The sequence below is a fragment of the Sceloporus occidentalis genome, unplaced genomic scaffold, assembly GCF_023333645.1.
Source record: "Sceloporus occidentalis isolate IW3139 unplaced genomic scaffold, rSceOcc1.0.p SCAF_8, whole genome shotgun sequence".
Taxonomy (NCBI): domain Eukaryota; kingdom Metazoa; phylum Chordata; class Lepidosauria; order Squamata; family Phrynosomatidae; genus Sceloporus; species Sceloporus occidentalis.
In genome coordinates this window covers 47688199-47708894 of record NW_028316988.1, presented here as the reverse complement: position 1 = coordinate 47708894, position 20696 = coordinate 47688199, and the positions used below count along the sequence as shown (strand labels likewise).

Below are 20696 nucleotides of genomic sequence, written 5' to 3'. Positions count from 1 at the left end.
AAACAAAGAGAAAAGAGGCAAGCAGGTAAGCCTCATTCTCCAAAGTTATCTCTAGCATATTTTTAAAAAGCAGAGAAATCTTGAAATCTGGCCACCAGTTTGGAAATCGTGAGCCCAGGTTGCAGTTTGCAGCAAGTGAAGTAAGATGGAGATACTGGGGGAAAGTGTGAGGAGGATAGAGAAAGTGGGCATTTTTAAAGCAGCTAGAAAAGTGGGACAACTGAAAATTAATCAGGACTATTTCTGCCAAATCAGGGAAGTTGGAAGGCATGGAGTAACTGCTAAGAATAGAAAGATGCAGCTGGCAGCAATATACCCTTCTCTTCCTCCCTTCCTTCCTCTCTTTGGATACGGCGCAATTAACACCAAATGAGGGCTTTTTTTTTTGGTAATCCCCACCACTGTATGTGAAAAGAAGGGACAAAGGTTTAAACTTTCCTCACTGTGCAGAGCTTCCCATAAAATCAGAATCCTCCCAAATATAAGAAAAGAAATAATAGAGACATCTTTAAAAGGAAAGAAATAACAGAGGTCTTTACATTTTATGTCCACTTCCAATGCAATGTTCTATATATATGTCAGCCTTGGCATTGGTGAGTTGTGCTGGACTATAAGAACCATCGCTTACAGCCAATGTGTCAATCAGCCATACTGTCTGGGTTGGAGAAGTACTGTATATCACACTTTAAGGATGCCAGGTCAGAGGAAGCAGAGAAGGTTCCCACAAACACATTCCAACACAATTAGCCACAAAGCAATCACCAGCAGCAGCACAACACCTTGAACAATTGTTTAATTCATGTACAATGGCAGCGGCAAAACAGAACTGCATGCTAAAGCTGCCATGGGGAAGGCATTATTAATATGCGCCACATTGGCCTGTGGATCGGAATAAGAAAGTACAAACTTAACTAGTGTTTGGAAGTACCAGGTTGCAAGCAACATCACTTGTAATAAATTGCTTTTGGGGTTAACAAGGGCATAAAAATGGCAACAGTGCTATCTTTTTTTTTTTTTAACTAGTTAATAATATTACTTTTGGGTGGTAATTTTGGGCAAATTCTTGCCATTTCTAGCCATTATTCTATTTTTAATTTTTCTTTTGTAAAATATTGATAATCATAGTAAAGGAGATGACGATATACTTAAAAAGTAAGGTAGTAACAATGGGACAAACATACTTCTCTCAAAGCAATAAGTAACAGCTAACATGGCACACTGAAAAATTAATGAGTAACTACTAATGCATTACTTTAAAAAAAATCCCAGGTCTGAACGGAGCACTTTTCTTTAACTAACTCCCCCACACTTTGCCACAGTTCAGTAATTCGTTTTGGTCGTACCCAAACCAATCCCTCTGCATTAGTTGGACAGCTTTTCAGTCAAAATTGCAAACAAGTAAATTAACCAAAGAGGAGCTATAAGTAATCAAATCTGGAGGTATGCCATTAATTACATTTGAATGGCAAGACACAGTGCTGCAGTACAGGCTCTCATATTAAAACAAAGCATTTAATTAAGTTAACAGACAACAAACTGCAATGAACAATATTCAAACGGGGAAGAAAACACGCAAAAATAACCAGCTTGCCTCTGTCATTGTTTCACATCTAAACATGTCGATTCCTGGGTACGTATCAGCCGTGCGCAATGTTGGCATTCAAAGCTGCTGTGGGTCAAGTGTGATGTTCTTTTAAAGGCAACAATGAAACATCTGGCGCTATGAAATGTTAATGCACGATACCATATTGAAAATCGGAACGGGAAAAGTCAGCGCCCAGACACTCTCTGTTTTGGAAGATTTTGATGGTGTGTATTTGAGACTGTTGCCTAGCTTCATTTCAGCTAAGGCTCATTTGTGAATCCTTTTTAGAAAATGTGTTCAACACCCTCAGCCTGCAAAGTCAAATATTACTGCAGCAGCCTAATTCTTGCTAAACAAAGACAAACTGAGAAAACGTATTTTTTTTCTAAACTTCACTTTGAACAAGGAGGTTTCCATGTTTATTTGAGTCACAAACTCATCAAGTGGCCCTTTAGTGGCCCAAATATTGCAACAGACATATAACAGGAAGACAATAGTACACTTGAGTATCCCTTATCCAGAAGTCCAAAATCTAAATTGCTCCAAAATCCAAAATTGTCACATAGGTGGCTGAGATAATGACACCTTTGTTTTCTGATGGCTTAATGTACACAAACTTTGTTTTCATGCACAATACATGCTTTAATATAAACGTATTAAAATATTGTGTGTTTAAACTTGGTTCCCATTTCCAACATATCTTATTATCTATATGCAAATATTCTGAAATTCAAAATCTAAACCTTTCTGGTCCCAAGCATTTTGGATAAAGGATATTAAACCTGTATACCATGCTGGATTATTATAAGAGTGAATCAGCAGGAAAGACTTTTTTTGTCTGGGAAAAAATGGGAACGCTCCCCCCTTGGGAAAAAACAAGAAAAAAAATGAAAAAAGGGCCAGCATATACTGGCACAATACACCGGCTTCCTGGTGGCATGCGGGCATAGCATACAGATGATGCATGCCCTGACTCTACCTTGAAGCTGGCATCATGCTGCCCACTCAACTAGACGTTGGGCAGCATTGCGGCACTCTGGTGGCGTGACATTCATATGCCGCATGAGCGCTCAAAAGGCACTGCTGCAGCAGAAAAGCCACTTTTTTCTGGTGCAAAAAGGAGCAGCATTTTGCTGCCTCTTTTTGCACCAGACAAAAGCTGGATCGGGGCTGCGGCATGCGGTTGCCATGATCCGGTGCTCAGAGGGGAAGCGTCAAGCTGCTCCTGTATGACCATCTGTTTCTGCCCAAAATTAATTATGGAATATTTTATTTTACCATGATTCAGGATAAACATGGACAAAAATGATTTATCCCCTAATTTTTCTGCAGGTCTTCACATCTCTAGTCCTGGCTGCATTTCTGTTTCTGGGGGAAATGTGGTTGCTCTCTTCCCAGAGACGCCAAACCACAGCCAGGACCAGCACTGCCTGGTTGCCTCCCTTCCTCTTCCTTTGCAAGTAAATTATTATTCTTATTATCTTTTCCCCCATCTGGGACTCAGGCTGTTTTACGAGAGGTAAAACAGACACAGCTAAAACTAAATGATAAATGTTAATAAAGTTAAAAACAGTTAAAAATAATCCATTAAAAGAAGATACATTACATGTGTTGTTTCTCTTGAAACAGAATGGTCTTTACCTGCCTATGGAAGATTAAGGAGGAGAATGCCAGACTGACCTCTCTTGGAAAGGAATCCCAGGCCCTGGATGCAGCCACCAAAAAGGCTCTCCCATATTCCCACCAGATGTATCTCAGAAGATGGTGGGAAAGAGAGAATGGACTCCCAAGAAGATCTGAAAACATGGGCAGGCTCATATGGAAGATAATGGTCTTTCAAAAGGCTATGCCTTGATGGCATCTTGGCTGTTGCATGAGGAGCTAGTGAAAAGTTCCTTGCAAAAAATCCCAAACCAGGCGTAAATGTGCAAAAGCCAAATTTATGCATGTGTCTCTAGCAGGATTCCAGACAACATATGTAAAGGGTTATGAACACATGGGGAAAAGCATTACAGCCAGTGTAGCGTAGTGCTTTGAGTGTTGATCTACAACTCTGGAGACCAGAGTTTGATGCCCAGCTCAACCACAAAATGCATTGGTGACCTTGGGCAAATCAGATACACTCAGCCTCAGGGGAAGGCAATGGCAAACCTCCCTTGAGCAATTCTTGCTACGAAACCCCTGCAAGAGGTTTGCCTTAGGGTTGCCATGGGTCAGGAATGACTTGAAGGCACACTACAACCAACCAACAACCAACTACTGGCCAATGAGCCAAATGCTGGCCTATGCTCAGACATTGGGGTCACAAGGTAAGCTGGCTCTATGACGATCCACAGCCTCAAGGCAACTGGAGCACCTTCAAGTGGTGGTACCCAAACCTGTCAGAAATGGGGCACTGCCTGTTCAAGCTACCTGGAGTGCCTCAAACCATGGCCTTCTCTGATGGAAAAGGCAAAGATATCCTCCTCCACCTGGATATGTTGCCAAAGGATCTGTCAGAAACTGCCACCTCAACCCACCTGGGACACACTGACATTGCATTTCCTGAAGGCCCTATCACAGAGGAGGAGAATCTTTGCTTGCTCTTCTGTGGACAAACTATTCCTTCCATCATTGTATCTCATTACTGATCAATCTGACTAGGATTCATGGGAACTGGAATTCAGCAACATCTTGAAAGCCACAGGCTTCTCATTCCTGTTGAACCACCAGAAGTCTCCTATAATAATGGCACGGGACAGACCGCCCAAATAGGGCGGACTCCTGGTGCCTGTTTTTCCGCTGGAGGGAAACCGCAGCCACCAAACTGTGCAGCTTTCCACTGGCAGAAAAAGAACCCACAAAAAATGGGTTCTTCTAAAGATGTGGCCATGGCATAACGAGTGCACCACTGGTGCACTGGTTATGTAAGTGCTGCACGGCACCATGCAGACGCTACACGGTGCTTATGTAACAATGGCGGCACCCATGTATATAGGGCACCAGCACTGTTACGCTCTCGTCACGTGCTCGGGTTGCGGAGCATGTGGGCGCTCTGCCCCCAGGCAACCCTAGTGTGTGAGGAGGACGTCACAATGGGCCTGTATGTACCAGGCTATAGATGTAGAAAATAGTCCAGGAAGAGAAGCTGGCAGTGGAGAAGGAAGCCACTCCATTATCTTCTCTGGACCTTCATTTGAGCTAGTGGATCTTACTCCAGTTCTTCCCCAAAATGTTCTCTGAAACATGGCGCTATGGGCAAAAACATACAGTAGTGATTTGGGAAAGCTTAGAAAAGCTGCAATAAACCAAATCAATTCCAATCCAAGCCTCTAAATTTCTGGACTGACCAGCTTTACTCTGGTGCCATAACAAACTACAGTTCCCAGAATTCCATAGCATTGAGCCATGGCAGTTAAAGCGGTGTCAAACTGGATTATTTCTGAAGTGCAGATAGAGCCATTGTTGGCTTTTATAGCAGAATGAAGCTGAGCTTTATGTCTTTTGAAGAGAATGCGCATAGATGGTATTAGTGGGTGTTAGGTTCTGACCACAAAAGAATTATGGGCTTTTGGCCACATCTTTTTGGACAATTTGCAATTTGAAGTGAACTTTGTACCTGAAGAAGTGTGTGTGTGTGTGTGTGTGTGTGTGTGTGTGTGTGTGTGTGTGCTGAGACATACTAAACTCTACCAAAAAAAAATTAGATTGGCAAAATAATAAAATACTTAACATTATGTATAAAGCATAAACGTAATGTTCTGGTCTCATATTCTGAAAAGTGCTTCTAAGTTGAATGACTGAAAGGAAACCATAGTTCAAAAAAGTCTTTTTCTAGATTAGGTTTTGTCTTAGATTGTATTTTTCCCTTCTTTTCTTCACAGAGGCCTGGCTTATGATGGCTGACTGACTTCATGACATTTTCTGTTCTTTTGGGAGTCTAGGTTATGGGAATGACTTGTCAGATTTGTAATACTTAATACTTTTTGTGAGCTTCGTTCCAGCAACTTTTATCTTATTCTGTACAGTTGACAGCTTGACCTCAGGATCACAAAGAGAAACATAGAGAGGCAGGGAAGACAAGTAAAGGGGAACAAAAAGGAAAAAGGGATGGAAACTGACTGTCCAGAAAAATCACCAAAGTGTTTTGTCTCCTGCAATGCACTCCATATAATTTTAGTGACAACTGCTTTATTCAAATAAGTGCTATAAGCACACACAACACCTTGGATTGCAATGAGACTGAGCAGTTAAGGGAACATCCCTCTGCATATTTGCAGCAAATTCCACTGAATATAATGAGACTTTTTTGGAGGAATCATATTACACGTGGGATACAATAATTAGTCTTTTGGATTTAGGAGTTTAGTACACAGCTGAAAAAACTGACTTACTGCTGCTGAATTCAATTCTAATTCAGGATGTATCCTATATTATCACATACATTTTGCTACTGGCTGAATCCTGGGTAACTTCAAGATAGATATCAGCCAGATGATATGTAAAGCCAGGAGCTTCCCAGTTCTGAAAAGAGGCTGCCTGAGCTCAGATTCTAGTCGAATGTTACCCAGGATTCACCCCATCGGTGGCAAAACACGTGTGATAATATCAGGATACATCCCAAATTAGAATTGGACAGCGGTAAGTCGCTTTTCTTTAGCTGTGTGCTAAATACCTTAAGATGGGGAGACCCAGATCCCTCCCCACCCCAGATTAAAAGTATCTTAATTTTCTGGGATGGACAATATTAGACCAACCACATTCACTTCCATAAGTGGTAGCAATGTTTAAGATCCCACACAATAGGTTTTTTTTAAGATTGTGAGCCTGAGATCAGGGACGATCTTTCTCTCCATTTTGTTTTTACTGATATATAAGCTACTCCAAGAGATTTTTCAGATGTTGAGATGTTACAAACAAACAAAATGTGACTGAAAAGACTGAGAATAGCATGATGGGACATAATTGTGCATATGTGCACAGCCAAAGAATACATCCTCCCTTCTCCCCCATCCACATGGCGATCAGTACAGATGATGCAGGTCTCAATTCCCAATTATTGTGCAAACTGTCCTTATGACCTATGGCTAGTTCAGCGTATTGAACTTGCATCATTCCGCTCTTAAGACGTATTTTAATAATTCACCTTTTGCTCTGGATCTTCCCAGAAAATCCAGAGCTCTTCCAGGGGATGCCAGGCTGTTATTTACAATGGGACCTGCTGTGCCGGCATGACTTGCTCCCCCTAAGATCAGAACAAGGTGCCAAAAGGTGCCAAACCAAATGATCAATGCTAGGCACCATGTTCCGATCTCTACAAAGGCCAAGATGGTGATGCTGCCCTCTCCCACATTCCACAAACAGATCATAAGTAGACCAAGAGCAGATTTTACTTCAGCATTGGCAATCAGATCATGTTCTCCACCACATCTGAGGGGCAGAAGGCTGGGTTGGAGATCATGTGGCACATCTCATCTCAGGACACATAGAATCATAAGAGAGGAAGGGACAACAAGGGCAGTCCAACCCACTTACAGAAATTAAGTTGACCAAGAGGAATATACAACTAAAGCACTCCCGAGACAAAGACCTCCAGAAAACAGAGTCCTCCAGCCTCTGAAGCAGCCTCTTCTACAGTAAATATGTTCTTCTTAATGTTTAGGTGGAAGCTGTTTTCTTGTAATTCTAATCCATTGGTTTGGTGATCAACAACAAACAAGCTTGCATGATATTTAGAGATGGCTATCATGTCACCTATCAGTCTTCTCCAAGATAAACATACCTAGCTCTCTAAATTGTCCTTCATAGGGCTTGGTTTCTCAGCTTTTAATCATCTTGGGGAGTCCTGGAGGTGACGTGGTTAAATGCCAGTACTGTATCCACAATGTTGTGAGCTCTGTCCCAGAGGGCTCCAAGGTTGACTCAGCCTTCCATCCTTTCATAGGTCAGTAAAATGGGTATCTAGATTGTTGGAGGCATTGACTTACAGATTGTAAACTACTTAGACAGTGCTCAGTTCACTATGAAGCAGCATAGAACTGTAAATGCTATTGCTATGCTGTCTTGGCTGTCTTCCTCTGGCTTGCTGCTCCAGCTTGTTGACATCCTTCTTGAACGGGGGCTCAGAATTCCAGGTGAGGTTTGACCAAAACAGAATAGAGTGGGACTGTTATTTATTTTCATCTGGACCATCCACTCACATTGGTGCAGCACTATCTTCTCTCACCTTGCTACCACTCCTTAATCTCTCAGTATTTGCTGCCTCTCTCTTGCTTTGGGTAGGGCTGTCCCTGGGTAAAACATCTCCAGCTGAGTGGAGGGCCCTTCTTGGTTATTCTTCTGAGCAAGCTCCTTGACTGTTGCTCCAAATTTCCACCTGGGATGGCACCACTGCATTCCTGTATAAATTCTCCTGTCTGAAGTCCCAATTTTAAAACCCAGCAGCATTTTCTACTACTGTTCCAGAAGACTTAAAAGAAAATTTGATTTATAGAAGGCTTGGCCGACCCCCACAAACACATAGATCAGCCGATACCTCCATGTTACATGCATATCAGAAACTGATTTGAGCTCTTACAATAAATAAAGTCAAAAAGTTGCGACCAGGATTTCCCCTGTGTCGAATAAGAGTAAATCACCCTCTTATTTTACAGATTGGATTTAGCTTCCTACTTATACTGAACCAGTCGCAGAACAATCTCTCAGATGACATCACGTTGCAGTCTATTGTGCAATGGCAGCCCGGCACCATATTTCAAAGTCACAAACTTCAAACCAGAATATGGAACTGCTGATGAATTTTGCATTTAATCCCAAGGACAGCGGGAATAAAAAACATTTTCACAGAGTACACGGGGTGTTTTGGGGCTGGGTTTAATTTTGCTGCATGAACATAAAGCAATCACCCCTCTCTTTCAAAACTGAACACAGCAACAGTAAATTCTATTAGGGCTTTTTTCTGGTAATACCCGACACTGAAGGGTTGTAAACATTCTAAATTAGCTTGGTATCCTTTAAAAGGGAGATAAGCCATGACAATTTCCTTCACCTTTTTATAGTCAGCCTATAGTTTCCACAGTAAAAGACTGCTCTTGAGTACCTGTTTTACTCTGATGGTCTGGTTTTATATTCCCTTCATTTGGTGGTGATTATAGTCTGAAATGGCCCTGATTTAAATCCTTAAACTGAGACCACCATACACCTACATAATGGACAAATGAGCTTTACTCTATATTGAAAACTGACAGGTACCTAGACATACAGTACGAATCCCTGTATCTGTGGGCCCAGTATCCAGGGTTTCACTTACGCATGTCCAAAAAAGATGTTCTCTATAGACATTCAATGTCCTCCAGTGCAATTCTATGGTATGCTTCCAGCAGAAGTTGACCATAGAGTCAAGTGGGAGAGAAGTGTTCTTCCGAGGAATCTTTATGTCCTCCAGCATAACTCTATGGTCAACTTCCACTGAAAGTCATTCATTTCAAAAGAGTTAGCCATTATCTGTGTTTTCACGGTAAGTCCAGGAATGTATCCCCCAAAGATACAGTATTGTACTTACACATATCAGCTTCCACCCAGAACATATTACACAATATACTGTCTACAGACAAAACCTACAATACATCTGAATCTGCTTACTGGACAAGGGCTCTGAGACCCAATCCTATACTGGAGAAACCAAGAACTGATCAAAGCAGAACATTACTGGTTGTCACTTATATTGTCACTTATAGTATCTGTTAAAAACCATCCAAATGTACTATCACAGGTCTGAAACCCATCCTAGATAATAACAATTCTGCTTAAGGTGGTGCTTCTCTACTAGTTTACAGACAGCTGCCCAATATAAAAATATTACTCCCCAAGAAATAATAGACCTCACAGCACAGAAAAAGACACAGGAACCAGACCATGTGGCAAATCCAGTTGCCACCTCTCGCTCCATGTTTGTCTCTGGACCTAATGACATGATCCACAACATCAGGAGTTCACATCATTGTTCATCCTCTCTTGTGCTAAACACAGCCATATTTTAGTGATGCCCTGTGGAATATTACATTAGACAAAGAGGTCAATCTCTGTGTTGAGCAATAAATGGACAGAAATCTGAGAAAAGAAATGGTTCTATTCAAAACCCAGTGGAGAAAAACACTTGAGCCTCCTGAGATAGTCTATCCTTGACTGCTATCCCTGAGCAGAGGAACTTCACATTTAAATGAGAACTCATCAACAGGTTTAGCACTATTCCTGTGCCTTGAGTAGGGACAAAGGTTTCTTAGCTCACTACATATGTTAACCACATCATCTATACTACTTTGTCTATTACAACTCTTGTTTGACTTATTATTATTATTATTATTATTATTATTATTATTATATAGCGCTGTCGATTTGCACAGCGCTGTACATAAAAACAATAAATATATAAGAGTCAACCTGCCTATGGCGTACAATCTAAGAAATAATAGGATAATACATATAAAATACATAGCAATACAGGAACTGGTTCAATAAAACAGGCAACAAAAGACCATTTAGACTTATGACCATGGTGCAGATCATTTTCACTACCAGTATAATTATTATTATTATTAACCTTTATTTATGAAGCGCTGTAAATTTACACAGCGCTGTACATGCAATCTTTTTAGTACCTTTTGTATCTCTATCCCAACTCTCCCTGGTCTGATATGAAACTCTGTATTTTATATTTGGATTGGACAAAGACTTGCCCACACTGGAGTGCATTACATGTCAGCAACTGTTAGATGTTAAAAGAACACTATTGGAATAAACATTTGCTAGTAGCTTTTACATTTTCATTTTGCCACAGTAGACAAGATCTGCCAACTGAGGGTATACTTTCTCAGAACAAACATAGGGCTGATGTGTACACAAACATGCACACAAATACAGACACCAAGAAGATAAAACATAAATAGCAATAAAAACAGTTGGCTAAATCTAGCTTTAATATATTTGCCAATTATCAACATAGTTGAAGATCCAATGCTGCCCACTTTGATAAAGGTATTCAGCCAAGGATGGGATAGGAAATTTTGGACCTACCAGATATTTTGGACTTTTAGAAAATGCAAGCATGGTCAATGGTAAGAGACTGGGAGCTCTAGTATGAAATTTTTGATAGCAAGATGTTTCCAACCACTAGAAACCTTAATAAAATTGGTGGAAAGAGAAGATATGGAGAGGTGGCACTCCCATTAGCTCCCATCCTTATGGCCAATGGCTGAGGATGATGGAGATTACATTCCAATATTTTTAGGTTATACAATATAGGGCCTATACAGACAGGCCAAAATAAAGCTGCTTCAGGTCCCTTTGGAGATATGCTGTTTAAATGATGCATGTGTCCTAAGAGGGCAGAAGCCGTGCCAAAGCCATGCTCCAGTCCTAAGGATCGGAGTGCAGCTTTGGCCTCGTAACATGCATGTGTCATTTAAACAGCATATCTTCAAAGTGACCCGATGCAGCTTTATTTTGGCCTGTCTGTACAGGCCCATAGTTTCATCTTCCCTTTCTTTGCTTTGCTTTCATGCATGCATTATAAAATGTCCATTTTTGTTTCCAACCTGGAGCCAAAGACTTTGATGCTGTTTTTTAAGAGCAAATCTCCAGCATTTAAATCTCTAGAACAGAATGTACCGAGTGTCCCGCATGCACAGTACTCTATGTATTGTGCTTTCAAAACACATTATAAGAAGGAGAGATAATACTAAACAAATATAACTAAAAGCACAGAGGTTATTTTTTCAGAACAGTAATACAAACAAACCACATCCATAATTTTGCTGAAGGGGAACAAGAAGTTAATAGCGACCATCTCCCTGAAGACACTGAAACCTGAGTCATAATTTTGTAGTCAATGGACCTTTTTCCTAATTAAACCCCAGTCATCTCTGACTCGCGAAGGAGAAAACATAATAAATGCAGTTACCTGTTATCAAATTACAAAGCATTTTCTTTCTCCCCCTTTTTATCAAAGGACCAAAACAGGCAATAAGATTGACCAGCTAACAGGATTCCAGTGACCTAAGGGGGAATTTCTTGTTCCAGTTAACAGCCTCTGAAGAATGCTGCCTTTTGATTCTTGTCTCATACACAAAAATGATTGTCCCATTTGACCAGTGTTCTATCACATATAGCAGAGAATCCTATTTACTTAGATGCTGGTAGAACATTAAAAACACAATAGCCTGATTGTCTTTGAAAGGATTTTCCCCCAAGATTGACCCCCATCCCTTCTTCTTCTTCTTTTTTTTTAAAGGCAGGGGTTGCAGGGAAAGAGATCGAGATCAAAAAGCTAACTTTAATAGATGTTTGACTAAGGTCAGACTCCTAGGAAATGGAGCACCAAAGATGAAAGCTAACAAATAGATTTGGCTTTTGATCTCGGCCAAATCCATTTGGCATTGTTTAGTTTTTTCTATAATGCTTCAATTCTGGAGTGATATCATGGCTGAAATGAACTACCTTCTATTTGAAGTTTGGGTTTTGAGGGTTTTTAGTTTTTGTTTTAATAGCTTGGGTAAAACTTTAATGTGCGCCGCAGAAAAGTTTAGGAAACGGATAGCTTTGTAGATGGATAGACTTAGGCGGCATCTACATGGCAGAATTCATGCAGTTTGATACCCCTTTAACTGCTATGGGTTGATGCAATGGGATTCTGGGATTTGTAGTTTGTTGTGGTACCAGAGCTCTCTAACAGAGAAGGCTAAATGGAATCCCATAGCATTGAGCCATGGTAGTTAAAGCGGTGTCAAACTGCCTGATTTCTGCAGTGCAGGTTAGACTTGTGCCTTTTAAGGTGTCACAAGATTCTTGGTTGCCCCCTCTCTCTCTCTCTTAAACAAACAGTGATTTTTCCCCATTACATTCTCTCTGAAATAAAACTTAAGGAATAAAATACAGTCACCCATTCTCCTCTAAGCATTTTAAAGCAGTTGTCCTCAATCCAATATGTCTGATTTATTAATTAATACATTAGACTCATTTACATTCCATCATTTATCCAAAAAGGCCCCCAGAATGGCCTAAAAATAGTTAATTCAACAGTGCCTGCCTTTGGGCTTGCAATTTCAAACACAACACACCAGAAAAAGAGGATGGGGAATTAAGTTGAAAAGCAAGTAAATCCTGGCACAGTGGAAGTGGGTCTGGCTGCTGTTCTGCTTCCTCTGGGGCCAGAGCAGATTGAGATTGGAAAGGAATCTCAAACAAATCAAGATCCTACATTGGAGTGTAATGCTCCACAAGCATAACGTCATGTAGCTCCCTTCCATATCAGCTGCCATGTTTTTGGGGGGGGGGGGGGCACTGCTGTGGGCATTCACTTGCCAAGGGAAAAAGAGAAGGTAACCAGAAAGTGCAGCAGCATCCTAGGAAGAGGAATAAGGTTGCTCACCCACCATTGTGGGAGAATAACATCTTTTCCCTTCTCCAGGTGAAACTTTACCTGGAATAGGTGCTGGCTGGTTGCCTTCTTTCCACTCATTCAGCAAAAAACTGCAGCAGTGAACTTGGCACTGGGCAGCTGCCTCGTGGGCAATGTTTTTGGATGTTGCACAAGGAACATAGCTCCTTGAGCATCATCCAAAACAAGACTTCTGGATGTGTACGTCACCAGCAGGCTTCCAGTCATTGTAGTATATCTTCTAGCTCATAAAAAAAAGAATCAGAATTGGGAGTGACCACAAAGGCCATCCAGTACAACCTGCTGCCATGCAGAAATACACACTCAAAGCAACCCTGAAAGATGGGCATCCAGCCTCTCTTTAAAAACCTCCAGAGGACAAGATTGCACCATATTCTGCAGCAGCGTATTCCACTGTTGAACAGCTCTTACTGGAAGGAACTTCTTCCTAATGTTTAGGTGGAACCTCTTTCCCTGTAGCTTAAAGCGATTTCTTCATGTCCTAGTTTCTGGAGCAACAGAAAACAAGTTTGCTCCATCCTCAATATGACATCCCTTCAGATATTTAAACAGGGCTATCATATCACCTCTTAATGTTGTCTTCTCCAGGCTAAACATACCCAGCTTTCTAACTCTCTTCTCATAAGGCTTGGTTTCCAGACCCTTCACCATTTTAGTTGCCCTCCTTGGGACACATGGCTCCAGTTTCTCAACATCCTTCTTGAATCGTGATGCCCAGAACTGGACACAGTATTCCAGGTGAGCTCCTTCGAGAAATAATTCCCACTTGATTACTTGTCCTCAGATTTATTGGGCTAAAGAGATGTCATACCTTAGAAATGCAAAGTACAATGTTCTTAAAAAGAAAAAGGCTGTAATGCTGTTGCGTTGAATGTGACTTCCAAAAGGGCTTGCGTGTAGCTTTGACCATTTAAAAATAGGATTGCTAGCTAGGCAAGAAATATAAAGCAATCTTGTCACTACAATTGAAATTAATTAAGCAACTGTTTCCTACACTTTTAATAATTGTTATTGATGGGATCAATAAAGCAAGCAAGTTAAGGGAAACGTACGGAGTGTAAAGCATGTTGCTCTTGAGTGCATTAATCCAAACACAATTCAGGACAGTGGAAGATGTTTTGCAACGTGTTATTTTAAAATTCATAGGTAGTGGGAAAGGGAAGCTATAGTGAGTATCTCTGGAGTAAGCCACAGTTAAATAGATGGACGTTCTGTACTCGGTAGATAGGGGTATAGTGATGGAAGGGGAATGTGGGCATTTTCCTTTACCAAATAAGATTTCTCCTCCCCAATAAAAGTTTCCTCCATTCCCCAAGTTGCTATTATCACATTAATTTAAAAGTTCAGTTGACCATTTTGAAATACAGTTTAGGCAAAGAAAAGTGGCAGCAAAGTGACTGAAGGAATGCAGAAAACAGCAAAGATAAATGTTTTAGTTCTGCATTATTTTTGTTATTTCCATCTCTGCAATACTAGAAATTTGGGGACTGGAGGAAAATTTCATTGGGGTGCAGAATTTTTAAATGAAAGGGTATATGCCCTTATTTTGCCCACCTCCCTTCAGCTACACCTCTGTGAGTAGATCTTGGACAGGGATGCAGATACAATTTGATGTAATCCATTCATCTTTCATTAATCCTCAAAAAGGGACAGAAGATACCTTTTTCAAAAAAGAGAAGATGCTACAGTAACCAGATGAGATAAAGGACAGGGTCCTTTTCATTTAATGGGTGTTTCTTGTCATACAACTGCTGAAATTCCCTCTTTTATACAACCAATAAAGGGACAGATGCCCTGTCCCTCATCAAACCTGTCCACATAGAAATACCTATATTTCTATGGAGTTTATCATACGGAGGCAAATTATTTGAATCCTGTGCAGAAACAGGATTTAAAAGTCTGGGGGGGGGGGACCACAAAATTGGGTTGTTTTGCAGATGTGTTTGTGTAAAGGAGAAATAATGTGACATTAACCAAAACCCACTCCTTTTTACCTCCAGAGATTGCGTTATTTCTCCTTCACGCAAACGTAATCTGAAAATCTACCCGCTTTTGTGGGTTTTGTCCACTTTTTGTTTGGGTTAATCCCCAACGTTGTTTGAAAATCTACCTACTTTTATGGGAGTTTTTCCTAGTTTAAATTCAGTTTCTGCACAGGATCCATCCCATACGAAAAACTCCTATGTCTAGAATTACAGAATTAGGAGATGGAACAAGTGAAATCAGTTCCTATTCTCATAAGGTAGGTTCCCATTCTCATAAGTCTTCATACAGCTGGTGCACTGCCTCTTTGTCTAAATTCATTCTTGACATTCTGCTTCCAGCAAAGCGAAGCATGCCTCTTTAGTATGCTTGCTTTAGAGTAAAATGTTCTAGTTACTATGCATGCCAATAGGCTGGATCTGAGTGCCACGGATACAACTGAAGCTCAAATGGATGCTGATGTTCTAAAGATACTGATGGTAACTTCTCAACTCCTAGGCAGATGGAGCATTTGGAAGCCACCTGGGATGACAGGTTGCAGGTTACCCTAACACCACCTATTCTTTCCCCCCCTCTTTCTCAGCTTGCTGGTGGTAACTCTCTTCCATATGTTGGCAAAGTCATTTGCGATAAAGTGGACAGACTTTTGGACTCACTCAAAAGCATGGACAATTTTTCAATGTGTGGCTAATTCAACATGTAATGGAACACATTCGCAAGGAATGTGAACTGTGATTGATTTATGTCATGGAGATATGGACCACTGAAGAATATAAGAGAGGCATCACCATGTAATGCTTTCTCTGCCTGAAACAAGCACATTTACCATTTGGCCCTAAGCACTTGTAGATCCCCAATAATTATTATTATTATTATTATTATTATTATTATTATTATTATTATTTATATCCTGCCCCTCTGCACTCAGTATCAGCTTTTTCCAACTGAAGAGCAGCAGAGTGGAGTGGCTGCCTGACCAGCAGATTTTGGATATCTTAATGGGACAACGGAATGTAATTTCATTTGTTATTTCACTTCCAGGAATGGGGAGTTATTGTATGCTTCATGTGCCAAAATACCATATCTGCTTTTGGGTACTATGTACTGGGGAGGGGGCTCTGTCTCAGGCAGCAAAATGCCTTTGGCTAGCCTTGACTACAACTCCCATCACCCCCATGCTGACTGAGGGTGATGGATATAGGCATTCAATACACCAGTGGGGGACCCAGTTTGGGGAAATCTGCTGTGCATTAACTGTGACTGTAGGAATCTCATTTTATTTCTCCATCTTTTAATGCCCGCATACATGCGGCAGCATAATTATGCAGGAAAAGGTGTGAGCTCAGCATTTTCTCTTCTAATGTACATGACGATGATATGGAAATAAGCAAAATAATGTTTTATGAATTAGGTTATTAGTATGAAAATCGAAGGGCATTCCCCATCTGCTGGGACAGACCATATGACTGATTTATGCCATGGAGGCTGAATTATTGATACATATGCTTATATATTATATTTTATATGGGGTATCAGGGGATAAGACCATCTGGCATGGAGGCATCAATATAAGCACCTTTGCCTAAATAAACACTAACAGCCAGATAGCAAAGCGATCACACTGTTGTTGTTTGCTGGCCTGCCCTTCTGTGGAACTTTTCCAGAGCAGAAACAAAGGCAAGCAAAGCAAAACTCTGAGCCATATCCTCAGATCTCCCACACCTTTAAAACAAGGGGTGAGAAAATCTTCCATGACTTTCAGGAAAATGTGGATTCCTGCAAATTTCTCTGCAGGAAGGAAGTGGTAGGCCATCCAAGAGGCAGCTATCATCACGACACTAAGACTTTTAGTTAATTTGGAGAAAATTAGAAATTACTAAGAAGGTCATTGAGCCAAACACACCTCTCTCTAAGAAAGGATCTTCAGCCAACTGGCTACTGGCACAACTGCTTCTTGTGCATATTTTGCACAACTGCTTCTAGCACAGAAGAAGCATTAGTCAATCATAGCAAAAGTACAGATAAATGGTTCTAACAAACGTAAGCTATGAACAGTAGCAACTGGCTCCAGCAAAAAAGCCAAGTCAGCAGTGCCACAGAAGAAATGTTTTTTGTGTTTCCAGTCTGTGGCACCATTATGCTTTTAACACATAATTCCATTCTAATGTAATTTCCACACTAATCTGTGTATTTTTTTTAATTCTGCATTCTCTAATCTTCAATATGGATTCAATATAGGCTAAAATGTCTATTTTTCACTCTGAATATATTTTCAAATGTTCATTACCACACAGTGTAAGTATACAAGTGAGAATTTTGATCAAATTGCTGAGATATGTTTAAATTGCAACATCGGTGATGTGGAGAATCTATGGCAAGCAAAGCTGCTGTCTCCATATAAGCTCAAGGGGTGCTCTTGGAACCCATAGCCATTATGACTTCATTTTTTTACAGATCTGCTCCTCCATTGGAATAATTGGCACAATCTGTACACATAAGTATGACTCTTAGATTTCAAGGCATCTCAAGGCTTAGCCCTGCTTTAGATTTCAGGCAGATTAAATAAATGAGAAGAGGAGATGGACAGGTTCATTTTGGAAATGGAGAATAGAGAAAATCTGAATAGGGTTTAGGGAAGTTGAGAGTGTGGAAGGGATGCAATGAGAAGTGCTACTTTGTTTGAACCAGAGGGGTTACAGTATACTATATATGGAGCCAGCATAAGGCTAGATGTTTGTTTTGACCAGTATTCTATATCAGCTAAGCATACTTATCTAAGTAACCTCTCCTGGCTCAACTCACTTTTAATTTTTGATTTTACAGCCAGCCTGCCATAGCCATGGATTCTTTTATTCACGGATTCAAGCATCCATGGCTTGGAAATATGTTAAAAACATGTAAACTCCAAAAAGCAAACCACGATTTTGCTATTTTATATAAGGAACTCTATTTCATTACACTATTGTATATAATGGAACTTGAACATCCACAGATTTTAGTATCCAGAGATGGTCCTGGAACTAAACCTCAGCAGATACTGTACCTTTCTCTCTTTCTCTTTGTTTCTCATCTCTGGTATCAGTTTCCTCCTCCTGCCCTCAACTCCTATTTACACTCAACTCTCTAACCCTTTTTTCTCATTCCCTGTCCTGTCATTCCCTACTTTTCCTTGTCTTCCTACCCAATTTATGGCTAAATGGCCCCTTGTCCCGTTTCCTTCTCCTGCTCACAGCTCCTTGCTAAATATCCTCTCCTTCATCACAAAAGACCATTCCAAGGCCTCAGCTTTCAGTCCTGAAATCTCAGAGTCTGGAATGCTCCTGACCTTGCAATGCTGTGCAAGAAATCCACATACATCTAGAAAACATAGAAGTCAGATATAAGGGTGTTTGGATGCCAGGTAACTCTCATCTGTCAATTCTTTTTATATACTTTAAACTATTCCCCCACTCCTTTTCATGCATTTATTTTGTTTCGTCTTGTTTTTGCAATAAAATCTATCCCAATTTATATTACTTGTCCTGAATGAAAAAGATGATTGCCATGTTTTAGAAATGCATTAATAAATTGCTAGTTGGTACAGAATACCTGAAAGACACAGAAGAGAAGTGTCACATCTTGGACAAATGGGAAGATCCTCTCCTACACTCTTTTGTACAACAGAACAACATTTTGTTCTACCTACAATATTCTTATTCTAAGCTAGCAAACAGTATTACAGAAGCGAGCTAGCGATAGTTTATGTTTTGTCTGGAACATTAGGTTGCCTTTGCAAGAACACATGGTCTGAAGCCTCGGGAAAGAAAGAGAAAGAGAGAGAGAGAGAGAGATTTGTTTGAAGGAAATTAGCTTTTTTGCTCCCTGGAAGAAAATTCCCCATACAAATGAACAAAATCATCAACAATAATGAGATTTTAAAAATATATTAAAAACACAAACAATGTAAATCTAGGCAGAAACAAGTAATCTATTATGCAGAACTCCCACCAGGAATGCTGGAAGCAGGACAACTTGCTGTCTGTTCTAATTTCATATAGTCACAGCTAAAAAAGATGAGAAGGGAGGTTTGTGCATCTGGATCTCAGCTGGCTTTAGTCAAAACTTCCAATTGCAGTCCACTCACAGATGACTGATTGTCATCTTCTGTTCATAATTTGTGTGTGTGTGTGTGTGTGTGTCCTTTCCTGGCCAAAGTGAACAGCAAGCAAATATGGGGGTTTCTTGGCAAGATTAGCACTTACGTCTTTCCTCTAAAGATCTCAAGGTTCATGCTCATGCTCATGTTATCCTCTTTATGAACCTGTGAGGTTAGCTAGGATTAAATAATATGGCCTTCATCCATCGCTGTTACTGACCTACCTCAGGACCTGCTAGACTGTTAGATATACATTTACAGAGTAAGAACAAGGAGTGAATCTACTAGTTGCCCACTATGTAACCAAGAGATCAAACGTGTATTTTGTCATTTCTATTACCACTTGTACATCAAAGGAATCCAGCACAAATAAGTGAGAAGAGTTATTTAAGCCATTGGTGTCAAGATGGTTGTAGGCCAGTGGCATCCATCCATCCATCCCTCCATCCATCCCTTTATTTATATTCTGCTTTTCTCCCAGACTGGTACTCAAGGTGGCTCACAAGTCAGAAATACAATACAAAATACATGTGCAACTAACTGAAAGAAAGAAGCTGGTAGCAGGAGCTTTTGTAGTCGTCCGAGGAAGTAAGCTCAAGTCTACAGCGGCTCATGCTACTAGCTTCTTTCTTTCCATTAGTCTCAAAGGGGCTACAAGATAGATCCCTTTGCACATTGATTCCCCAGACTAACACAGTCTTTGAATAAACACACATGTAAATAAACCATACAGGTTGGCATTAAAACAGTATTAAGCTATAGAATTAAACCCATGTAAAATCTTACTTTAAAACAAAGTAAGCTTGCTAAAAATCAGTCTCCAAAGGCTTCCTGGAAAAGAGAGTTCTTGATGTGTCACCAAAAAGAAAACAGAGAAGGACCCATCCTGGGTTCCCTAGGGAGAGAGATCCAAAATGTGGGAGTAGCCACAGAGAAGGTCTTCTCCTATGTTCCCACCGACCATGCACCATGAAAGTAGGGATAGAAAGAAGTGCCTCCCTTGAAGATCTCAGGCTGCATCCGCACTGCGGAAATAATACTGTTTGACACCACTTTAATGGCCATGGCTCAATGCTATGGAATTCTGGGATTTGTAGCTTTGTCCGATATTTAGCCTTCCCTGTCAGAGAGCTCTGGTGCCCAACCAAACTACAATTCCCAGCACTGTGTTATGGTTCTACAAATGGTGTCAAACTGCATTATTCTTGCAGTGAGGATCAACCTTAATGCTTGGGCAGTGTCATATGAGAAGATATAGGCCTGGTACAGACGGGCGCTTTATGGCACCCTGGGGCCAAAACTAGGGTTTGGGAGAGCGGAGCGACCGCATGCTCCCGAATCCTAGTATGTAATGGCGCCACCATCATGGCAGCCTCCCGTCCACACGGGGGCCACCATCATGACGCAAGCACAGTGCAGTGTCTGCACATCACGCTGCCGCACTTGCGTCATCAATGCATGACAGTGTGCCAATGGGGCACTCATGGCATCCATTGTGTGCACCAAAAAGAACCTGCTTTTAGTTGTTTGTTTTTGGTGCAGAGGGAGGCCGCGCAGTT

The 20696-nt window shown here is 40.7% G+C and overlaps 1 protein-coding gene across 3 annotated transcripts in view; it reads right to left on the bottom strand.

Moving 5' to 3' along the window:
- Positions 1 to 20696, bottom strand: part of DACH2 (dachshund family transcription factor 2) — a 306252-nt gene that overhangs the window by 100582 nt on the left and 184974 nt on the right. The gene's annotated exons all lie outside the window — the stretch shown is intronic.